The sequence below is a fragment of the Rhipicephalus microplus genome, unplaced genomic scaffold, assembly GCF_043290135.1.
Source record: "Rhipicephalus microplus isolate Deutch F79 unplaced genomic scaffold, USDA_Rmic scaffold_19, whole genome shotgun sequence".
In the NCBI taxonomy this organism is placed as follows: Eukaryota; Metazoa; Arthropoda; class Arachnida; order Ixodida; family Ixodidae; genus Rhipicephalus; species Rhipicephalus microplus.
Genome location: NW_027464592.1, coordinates 8356067 through 8367121, shown reverse-complemented (window position 1 = coordinate 8367121; position 11055 = coordinate 8356067).

Below are 11055 nucleotides of genomic sequence, written 5' to 3'. Positions count from 1 at the left end.
AGCTTTGGAGAAACGTTCCGACGGTGGTGAGAGTAGAGCACGACTATCTCCTTGGCGCAGTTGGCTAGCGCGATCGGCTGTTAACCAAAAGTTTGGAGGTTCGAGCCCACCCATGAACGGTGTGTCGATTTTTTTCTTTGCGCTGATAGCTTTGGAGAAATGTTCGGACGGTGGTGAGAGTGGAGCGCGACTGTTTCCGTGGCACAATCGGCTAGCGCGTTCAACTGTTAACCAAAAGGTTGGAGGTTCCAGCCCACCCGAGAGCGGTGTGTCTTTTTTTCTTTTCGCTGATACCTTTGAAAAAATGTTCTGATGGTTGTGAGAGTGGAGCACGACTGTTTCCGTGGCAGAATCGGCTAGAGCGTTCAACTGTTAACCAAAAGGTTGGAGGTTCGAGTCCTCCCGAGAGCGGTGTGTCTCTTTTTTTTTCTTTGCGCTGATAGCTTTGGAGAAATGTTCTGACGGTGGTGATAGTCGAGCACGACTGTTTCCGTGGCAGAATCGGCTAGTGCGATCAACTGTTAACTGAAAAGTTGGAGGTTCAAGCCGTCCCGGGAGCAGTGTTTCGCTTTTTTTTCTTTGCACTGATAGCTTTGGAGAAATGTTCTTACAGTGGTGAGAGTAGAGCACGACTATCTTCTTGGCCCAATTGGCTATCGCGTTCAGCTGTTACCCAAAAGGTTGGAGGTTCGAGCCCTCCCGAGAGCGGTGTGTCTCTTTTTTCTTTGCGCTGACAGCTGTGGAGAAATGTTCTGACGGTGGTGAGAGTAGAGCACGACTGTGTACGTGGCGCATTTGGCTAGTGCGTCGGCTGTTAACCAAAAGGTTGGAGGTTCGAGCCCTCCCATGAGCTGTCTGTCGCTTTTTTTCTTTGCACTGATAATTTTGGAGAAGTGTTCTGACCGTGGTGAGAGTGGAGCACGACTGTCTCCATGGCGCAATTGGCATGCGCGTTGGGCTGTTAAGCAAAAGGTTGGAGGTTCGAGCCCTCTCGGGAGCAGTGTGTCTCTTTTTTTTCTTTGCGCTGATAGCTTTGGAGAAATGTTCTGACAGTAGTGAAAGTGGAGCACGACTGTTTCCGTGGTGTAATGGCTAGCGCGATCGGCTGTTAACCAAAAGCTTGGAGGTTCGAGCCCTCCCATGAGCGGTGTGTCGCTTTTTTTCTTTGCACTGATATCTTTGGAGAAGTGTTCTGACCGTGGTGAGAGTGGAGTACGACTGTCTCTGTGGCGCAATTGGCTTGCGCGTTGGGCTGTTAACCAAAAAGGTTGGAGGTTCGAGTCCTCCCATGAACGGTGTGTCTCTTTTTTTCTTTGCGATGATACCTTTGAAAAATTGTTCTCATGGTTGTGAGAGTAGAGCACGACTACCTCCGTGACGCAATTGGCTTGCGCTTTCGGCTGTTAACCAAAAGGTTGGAGGTTCGTGCCCTCACGAGAGCGGTGTGTCTCTTTTTTTTCTTTGCGCTGATAGCTTAGGAAAAATGTTCTGACGGTGGTGAGAGTGAAGCACCACTCTCTCCGTGGCGCAATCTGCTATTGCGTCGGCTGTTAAGCAAAAGGTTGGAGGTTCGACCCCTCCCGGGAGCAGTCTGTCTCTTTTTTTTCTTTGCGCTGATAGCTTTGGAGAAATGTTCTTACGGTAGTGAGAGTGGAGCACGACTGTTTCTGTGGCAGAATCGGCTAACGCGTTCAACTGTTAACCAAAAGGTTGGATGTTAAAGCCATCCCGGGAGCAGTGTGTCGCTTTTTTTCTTTGCGCTGATAGCTTTGGAAAAATGTTCTGACGGTGGTGAGAGTAGAGCACGACAATCTCCTTGGCGCAATTGGCTAGCGCGTTGGGCTGTTAACCAAAAGGTTGGAGGTTCGAGCCCTCCCGAGAGCGGTGTCTCTTTTTTTTCTTTGCGCTGATAGCTTCGGAGAAATGTTCTGACGGTGGAGAGAGTGGAGCACGACTGTCTCCGTGGCGCAATCTACTAGTGCGTCAGCTGTTTAGCAAAAGGTTGGAGGTTCGAATCCTCCCGAGAGCGGTGTGTCTCTTTTTTTTTCTTTGCGCTGACAGCTTTGGAGAAATGTTCTGACGGTGGTGAGAGTGGAGCACGACTACCTCCGTGACGCACTTGGCTAGCGCGTTCGGCTGTTAACCAAAAGTTTGGAGGTTCGTGCCCTCCCGAGAGCTATGTGTCTCTTTTTTTCTTTGCGCTGATAGCTTTGGAGAAATGTTCTGACGGTGGAGAGAGTGGAGCACGACTGTCTCCGTGGCGCAATCTACTAGTGCGTCAGCTGTTTAGCAAAAGGTTGGAGGTTCGAGCCCTCCCGGGAGCAGTGTGTCTCTTTTCTTCTTTGCGCTGATACCTTTGGAAAAATGTTCTAATGGTGGTGAGAGTGGAGCGCGACTACCTCCGTGACGCACTTGGCTAGCGCCTCCGGCTGTTAACCAAAAGGTTGGAGGTTCGAGCCCTCCCGAAAGCGGTGTCTCTCTTTTTTTTTCTTTGCGCTGATAGCTTTGGAGAAATGTTCTGACGGTGGTGAGAGTGGGGAACGACTGTTTCCGTTGTGTAATGGCTAGCGCGTTCGGCTGTTAACCAAAAGTTTGGAGGTTCGTGCCCTCCCGAGAGCTATGTGTCTCTTTATTTTCTTTGCGCTGATAGCTTTGGAGAAATGTTCTGACGGTGGAGAGAGTGGAGCACGACTGTTTGCGTGGCAGAATCGGCAAGCGCGTTCAACTGTTAACCAGAAGGTTGGAGGTTTGAGCCCTCCCGAGAGCGGTGTGTCTCTTTTTTTTTGCGCTGATAGCTTTGGAGAAATGTTGTGATGGTGGTGAGAGTTGAGCACGACTACCTCCGTGACGCAATTGACTAGCGCGTTCGGCTGTTAACAAATAGGTTGGAGGTTCGAGCCCTCCCGAGAGCGGTGTGTCTTTTTTTCTTTGCGCTGATAGCTTTGGAGAAATATTCTGACGGTGGTCAGAGTGGAGCACGACCGTTTCCGTGGCAGAATCGGCTAGCGCGATCAACTGTTAACTGAAAGGTTGGAGGTTCAAGCCGTCCCGGGAGCATAGTGTCGCTTTTTTTCTTTGCGCTGACAGCAATGGAGAAATGTTCCGACAGTGGTGAGAGTTGAGCATGACTGTCTCCATGGCGCAGTCTGCTAGTGCGTCGGCTGTTAAGCAAAAGGTTGGAGGTTCGAGCCCTCCCGGGAGCAGTGTGTCTCTTTTTTTTTCTTGGCGCTGAAGGCTTTGGAGAAATGTTCTGACAGTAGTGAGAGCGGAGCACGACTGTTTCCGTGGTGTAAAGGCTAGCGCGATCGGCTGTTAACCAAAAGGTTGGAGGTTTGAGCCCTCCCATGAGCGGTGTGTCGCTTTTTTTCTTTGCACTGATATCTTTGGAGAAGTGTTGTGACCGTGCAGAGAGTGGAGCACGACTGTCTCCGTGGCGCAATTTGCTTGCGCGTTGGGCTGTTAACCGAAAGGTTGGAGGTGCGAACCCTCCCATGAGCGGTGTGTCTCTTTTTTCTTTGCGCTGATACCTTTGGGAAAATGTTCTGATGGTGGTGAGAGTGGAGCACGACTACCTCCGTGACGCAATTGGCTAGCGCGTTCGGCTGTTAACCAAAAGGTTGGAGGTTCGAGCCCTCCCGAGAGCGGTGTGTCTTTTTTTTTCTTTGCGCTGATAGCTTTGGAGAAATGTTCTGACGGTGGTGAGAGTAGAGCACGACTGTTTCCGTGGCAGAATCGGCTATTGCGATCAACTGTTAACCAAAAGGTTGAAGGTTCGAGCCCTCCTGAGAGTGGTGTGTCTCTTTTTTTTTCTTTGCGCTGATAGCTTTGGAGAAATTTTCGGACGGTGGTGAGAGTGGAGCATGACTTTCTCCGTGGCGCAATCTGCTAGTGCGTCGGCTGTTAAGCAAAAGTTTGGAGGTTCGAGCCCTCCCGGGAGCAGTGTGTCACTTTTTTTCTTTGCGCTGATAGCTTTGGAGAAACGTTCTGACGGTGTGATAGTTGAGCGCGGTTACGTCTGTGGTGCGATGGCTAGCGCAATCGGCTGTTAACCAAAAAGGTTGGAGGTTCGAGTCCTCCCATGAACGGTGTGTCGATTTTTTTCTTTGCGATGATACCTTTGAAAAATTGTTCTCATGGTTGTGAGAGTACAGCACGACTACCTCCGTGACGCAATTGGCTTGCGCTTTCGGCTGTTAACCAAAAGGGTGGAGGTTCGTGCCCTCACGAGAGCGGTGTGTCTCTTTTTTTTCTTTGCGCTGATAGCTTTGGAAAAATGTACTGACGGTGGTGAGAGTGAAGCACCACTCTCTCCGTGGCGCAATCTGCTAGTGCGTCGGCTGTTAAGCAAAAGGTTGGAGGTTCGACCCCTCCCGGGAGCAGTCTGTCTCTTTTTTTTCTTTGCGCTGATAGCTTTGGAGAAATTTTCTTACGATAGTGAGAGTGGAGCACGACTGTTTCTGTGGCAGAATCGGCTAGCGCGTTCAACTGTTAACGAAAAGGTTGTAGGTTCGAGCCACCCCGAGAGCGGTGTGTCTTTTTTTTTCTTCGCGCTGATAGCTTTGGAGAAATGTTCTGACGGTGGTGAGAGTGGAGCGCGACTGTTTCCGTGGCAGAATCTGCTAGCGCGATCAACTGTTAACTGAAAGGTTGGAGGTTAAAGCCATCCCGGGAGCAGTGTGTCGCTTTTTTTCTTTGCGCTGATAGCTTTGGAGAAATGTTCTGACGGTGGTGAGAGTAGAGCACGACAATCTCCTTGGCGCAATTGGCTAGCGCGTTCAGCTGTTAACCAAAAGGTTGGAGGTTCGAGTCCTCCCGAGAGCGGTGTGTCTCTTTTTTTTTCTTTGCGCTGACAGCTGTGGAGAAATGTTCTGACCGTGGTGAGAGTGGAGCACGACTGTCTCCGTGGCGCAATTTGCTTGCGCGTTGGGCTGTTAACCAAAAGGTTGGAGGTTCGAGCCCTCCCGAGAGCGGTGTCTCTTTTTTTTTCTTTGCGCTGATAGCTTTGGAGAAATGTTCTGACGGTGGTGAGAGTGGAGCACGACTACCTCCGTGACGCACTTGGCTAGCGCGTTCGGCTGTTAACCAAAAGTTTGGAGGTTCGTGCCCTCCCGAGAGCTATGTGTCTCTTTTTTTTCTTTGCGCTGATAGCTTTGGAGAAATGTTCTGACGGTGGAGAGAGTGGAGCACGACTGTCTCCGTGGCGCAATCTACTAGTGCGTCAGCTGTTTAGCAAAAGGTTGGAGGTTCGAGCCCTCCCGGGAGCAGTGTGTCTCTTTTCTTCTTTGCGCTGATACCTTTGGAAAAATGTTCTAATGGTGGTGAGAGTGGAGCACGACTACCCCCGTGACGCACTTGGCTAGCGCTTCCGGCTGTTAACCAAAAGGTTGGAGGTTCGAGCCCTCCCGAAAGCGGTGTGTCTCTTTTTTTTCTTTGCGCTGATAGCTTTGAAGAAATGTTCTGACAGTGGTGAGAGTGGGGCACGACTGTTTCCGTGGTGTAATGGCTAGCGCGATCGGCTGTTAACCAAAAGGTTGGAGGTTCGAGCCCTGCCATGAGCGGTGTGTGGCTTTTTTTTATTTGCACTGATATCTTTGGAGAAGTGTTCTGACCGTGGTGAGAGTGGAGCACGACTGTCTCCGTGGCGCAATTGGCTAGCGCGTTCGGCTGTTAACCAAAAGTTTGGAGGTTCGTGCCCTCACGAGAGCTATGTGTCTCTTTTTTTTCTTTGCGCTGATAGCTTTCGAGAAATGTTCTGACGGTGGAGAGAGTGGAGCACGACTGTCTCCGTGGCGCAATCTACTAGTGCGTCAGCTGTTTAGCAAAAGATTGGAGGTTCGAGCCCTCCCGGGAGCAGTGTGTTTCTTTTTTTTTCTTTGCGCTGATAGCTTTGGAGAAATGTTCTGATGGTGGTGAGAGTGGAGCACGACTGTTTGCGTGGCAGAATCGGCAAGCGCGTTCAACTGTTAACCAAAAGGTTGGAGGTTTGAGCCCTCCCGAGAGCGGTGTGTCTCTTTTTTTTTCTTTGCGCTGATAGCTTTGGAGAAATGTTGTGATGGTGGTGAGAGTTGAGCACGACTACCTCCGTGACGCAATTGACTAGCGCGTTCGTCTGTTAACAAATAGGTTGGAGGTTCGAGCCCTCCCGAGAGTGGTGTGTCTTTTTTTCTTTGCGCTGATAGCTTTTGAGAAATGTTCTGACGGTGGTGAGAGTGGAGCATGACCGTTTCCGTGGCAGAATCGGCTAGCGCGATCAACTGTTAACTGAAAGGTTAGAGGTTCAAGCCATACCGGGAGCAGTGTGTCGCTTTTTTTCTTTGCACTGATAGCTTTGGAGAAATGTTCTGACAGTAGTGAGAGTTGAGCATGACTGTCTCCATGGCGCAATCTGCTAGTGCGTCGGCTGTTAAGCAAAAGGTTGGAGGTTCGAGCCCTCCCGGGAGCAGTGTGTCTCTTTTTTTTTTCTTGGCGCTGAAAGCTTTGGAGAAATGTTCTGACAGTAGTGAGAGCGGAGCACGACTGTTTCCGTGGTGTGATGGCTAGCGCGATCGGCTGTTAACCAAAAGGTTGGAGGTTTGAGCCCTCCCATGAGCGGTGTGTCGCTTGTTTTCTTTGCACTGATATCTTTGGAGAAGTGTTCTGACCGCGGTGAGAGTGGAGCACGACTGTCTCCGTGGCGCAATTTGCTTGCGCGTTGGGCTGTTAACCAAAAGGTTGGAGGTTCGAACCCTCCCATGAGCGGTGTGTCTCTTTTTTCTTTGCACTGATACCTTTGGGAAAATGTTCTGGTGGTGGTGAGAGTGGAGCACGACTACCTCCGTGACGCAATTGGCTAGCGCGTTCGGCTGTTAACCAAAAGGTTGGAGGTTCGAGCCCTCCCGAGAGTGGTGTGTCTTTTTTTTTCTTTGCGCTGATAGCTTTGGAGAAATGTTCTGACGGTGGTGAGAGTAGAGCACGACAATCTCCTTGGCGCAATTGGCTAGCGCGTTCAGCTGTTAACTAAAAGGTTGGAGGTTCGAGCCCTCCCGAGAGCGGTGTGTCTCTTTTTTCTTTGCGCTGACAGCTGTGGAGAAATGTTCTGACCGTGGTGAGAGTGGAGCACGACTGTCTCCGTGGCGCAATTTGCTTGCGCGTTGGGCTGTTAACCAAAAGGTTTGAGGTTCGAGCCCTCCCGAGAGCGGTGTCTCTTTTTTTTCTTTGCGCTGATAGCTTTGGAGAAATGTTCTGACGGTGGTGAGAGTGGAGCACGACTACCTCCGTGACGAACTTGGCCAGCGCGTTCGGCTGTTAACCAAAAGGTTGAGGTTCGAACCCTCCCATGAGCGGTGTGTCTCTTTTTTTCTTTGCGCTGATAACTTTGGAAAAATGTTCTAATGGTTGTGAGAGTGGAGCACGACTACCTCCGTGACGCACTTGGCTAGCGCCTTCGGCTGTTAACCAAAAGGTTGGAGGTTCGAGCCCTCCCGAAAGCGGTGTGTCTCTTTTTTTTTCTTTGCGCTGATAGCTTTGGAGAAATGTTCTGATGGTGGTGAGAGTGGAGCACAACGGTTTCCGTGGTGTAATGGCTAGCGCGATCGGCTGTTAACCAAAAGGTTGGAGGTTCGAGCCCTCCCATGAGCGGTGTGTCGCTTTTTTTTCTTGGCACTGATAGCTTTGGAGAAATGTTCTGACAGTAGTGAGAGTGGAGCACGACTGTTTCCGTGGAGTAATGGCTAGCGCGATCGGCTGTTAACCAAAAGGTTGGAGGTTCGAGCCCTCCCATGAGCTGTTTGTCGCTTTTTTTTCTTTGCACTGATATCTTTGGAGAAGTGTTCTGACCGTGGTGAGAGTGGAGCACGACTGTCTCTGTGGCGCAATTGGCTTGCGCGTTGGGCTGTTAACCAAAACGTTGTAGGTTCGAACTCTCCCATGAGCGGTGTGTCTCTTTTTTTCTTTGCGCCGATACCTTTGGAAAAATGTTCTGATGGTGGTGAGAGTGGAGCACGACTACCTCCGTGACGCAATTGACTAGCGCGTTCGGCTGTTAACAAAAAGGTTGGAGGTTCGAGCCCTCCCGAGAGCGGTGTGTCTTTTTTTTCTTTGCACTGATAGCTTTGGAGAAATATTCTGACGGTGGTCAGAGTAGAGCACGACCGTTTCCGTGGCAGAATCGGCTAGCGCGATCAACTGTTAACTGAAAGGTTGGAGGTTCAAGCCGTCCCGGGAGCATTGTGTCGCTTTTTTTCTTTGCGCTGATAGCTTTGGAGAAATGTTCTGACGGTGGTGAGAGTGGAGCGCGACTGTTTCCGTGGTAGAATCTGCTAGCGCGATCAACTGTTAACTGAAAGTTTGGAGGTTAAAGCCATCCCGGGAGCAGTGTGTCGCTTTTTTTCTTTGCGCTGATAGCTTTGGAGAAAGGTTCTGACGGTGGTGAGAGTAGAGCACGACAATCTCCCTGGCGCAATTGGCTAGCGCGTTCAGCTGTTACCCAAAAGGTTGGAGGTTCGAGTCCTCCCGAGAGCGGTGTGTCTCTTTCTTCTTTGCGCTGACAGCTGTGGAGAAATGTTTTGACCATGGTGAGAGTGGAGCACGACTGTCTCCGTGGCGCAATTTGCTTGCGCGTTGGGCTGTTAACCAAAAGGTTGGAGGTTCGAGCCCTCCCGAGAGCGGTGTCTCTTTTTTTTTCTTTGCGCTGATAGCTTTGGAGAAATGTTCTGACGGTGGTGAGAGTGGATCACGACTACCTTTGTGACGCACTTGGCTAGCGCGTTCGGCTGTTAACCAAAAGGTTAGAGGTTCGAACCCTCCCATGAGCGGTGTGTCTCTTTATTTTTCTTTGCGCTCATAGCTTTGGAGAAATGTTGTGATGGTGGTGAGAGTTGAGCACGACTACCTCCGTGACGCAATTGACTAGCGCGTTCGTCTGTTAACAAATAGGTTGGAGGTTCGAGCCCTCCCGAGAGTGGTGTGTCTTTTTTTCTTTGCGCTGATAGCTTTTGAGAAATGTTCTGACGGTGGTGAGAGTGGAGCATGACCGTTTCCGTGGCAGAATCGGCTAGCGCGATCAACTGTTAACTGAAAGGTTAGAGGTTCAAGCCATACCGGGAGCAGTGTGTCGCTTTTTTTCTTTGCACTGATAGCTTTGGAGAAATGTTCTGACAGTAGTGAGAGTTGAGCATGACTGTCTCCATGGCGCAATCTGCTAGTGCGTCGGCTGTTAAGCAAAAGGTTGGAGGTTCGAGCCCTCCCGGGAGCAGTGTGTCTCTTTTTTTTTTCTTGGCGCTGAAAGCTTTGGAGAAATGTTCTGACAGTAGTGAGAGCGGAGCACGACTGTTTCCGTGGTGTAATGGCTAGCGCGATCGGCTGTTAACCAAAAGGTTGGAGGTTTGAGCCCTCCCATGAGCGGTGTGTCGCTTGTTTTCTTTGCACTGATATCTTTGGAGAAGTGTTCTGACCGCGGTGAGAGTGGAGCACGACTGTCTCCGTGGCGCAATTTGCTTGCGCGTTGGGCTGTTAACCAAAAGGTTGGAGGTTCGAACCCTCCCATGAGCGGTGTGTCTCTTTTTTCTTTGCACTGATACCTTTGGGAAAATGTTCTGGTGGTGGTGAGAGTGGAGCACGACTACCTCCGTGACGCAATTGGCTAGCGCGTTCGGCTGTTAACCAAAAGGTTGGAGGTTCGAGCCCTCCCGAGAGTGGTGTGTCTTTTTTTTTCTTTGCGCTGATAGCTTTGGAGAAATGTTCTGACGGTGGTGAGAGTAGAGCACGACAATCTCCTTGGCGCAATTGGCTAGCGCGTTCAGCTGTTAACTAAAAGGTTGGAGGTTCGAGCCCTCCCGAGAGCGGTGTGTCTCTTTTTTCTTTGCGCTGACAGCTGTGGAGAAATGTTCTGACCGTGGTGAGAGTGGAGCACGACTGTCTCCGTGGCGCAATTTGCTTGCGCGTTGGGCTGTTAACCAAAAGGTTTGAGGTTCGAGCCCTCCCGAGAGCGGTGTCTCTTTTTTTTCTTTGCGCTGATAGCTTTGGAGAAATGTTCTGACGGTGGTGAGAGTGGAGCACGACTACCTCCGTGACGAACTTGGCCAGCGCGTTCGGCTGTTAACCAAAAGGTTGAGGTTCGAACCCTCCCATGAGCGGTGTGTCTCTTTTTTTCTTTGCGCTGATAACTTTGGAAAAATGTTCTAATGGTTGTGAGAGTGGAGCACGACTACCTCCGTGACGCACTTGGCTAGCGCCTTCGGCTGTTAACCAAAAGGTTGGAGGTTCGAGCCCTCCCGAAAGCGGTGTGTCTCTTTTTTTTTTCTTTGCGCTGATAGCTTTGGAGAAATGTTCTGATGGTGGTGAGAGTGGAGCACAACGGTTTCCGTGGTGTAATGGCTAGCGCGATCGGCTGTTAACCAAAAGGTTGGAGGTTCGAGCCCTCCCATGAGCGGTGTGTCGCTTTTTTTTCTTGGCACTGATAGCTTTGGAGAAATGTTCTGACAGTAGTGAGAGTGGAGCACGACTGTTTCCGTGGAGTAATGGCTAGCGCGATCGGCTGTTAACCAAAAGGTTGGAGGTTCGAGCCCTCCCATGAGCTGTTTGTCGCTTTTTTTTCTTTGCACTGATATCTTTGGAGAAGTGTTCTGACCGTGGTGAGAGTGGAGCACGACTGTCTCTGTGGCGCAATTGGCTTGCGCGTTGGGCTGTTAACCAAAACGTTGTAGGTTCGAACTCTCCCATGAGCGGTGTGTCTCTTTTTTTCTTTGCGCCGATACCTTTGGAAAAATGTTCTGATGGTGGTGAGAGTGGAGCACGACTACCTCCGTGACGCAATTGACTAGCGCGTTCGGCTGTTAACAAAAAGGTTGGAGGTTCGAGCCCTCCCGAGAGCGGTGTGTCTTTTTTTTCTTTGCACTGATAGCTTTGGAGAAATATTCTGACGGTGGTCAGAGTAGAGCACGACCGTTTCCGTGGCAGAATCGGCTAGCGCGATCAACTGTTAACTGAAAGGTTGGAGGTTCAAGCCGTCCCGGGAGCATTGTGTCGCTTTTTTTCTTTGCGCTGATAGCTTTGGAGAAATGTTCTGACGGTGGTGAG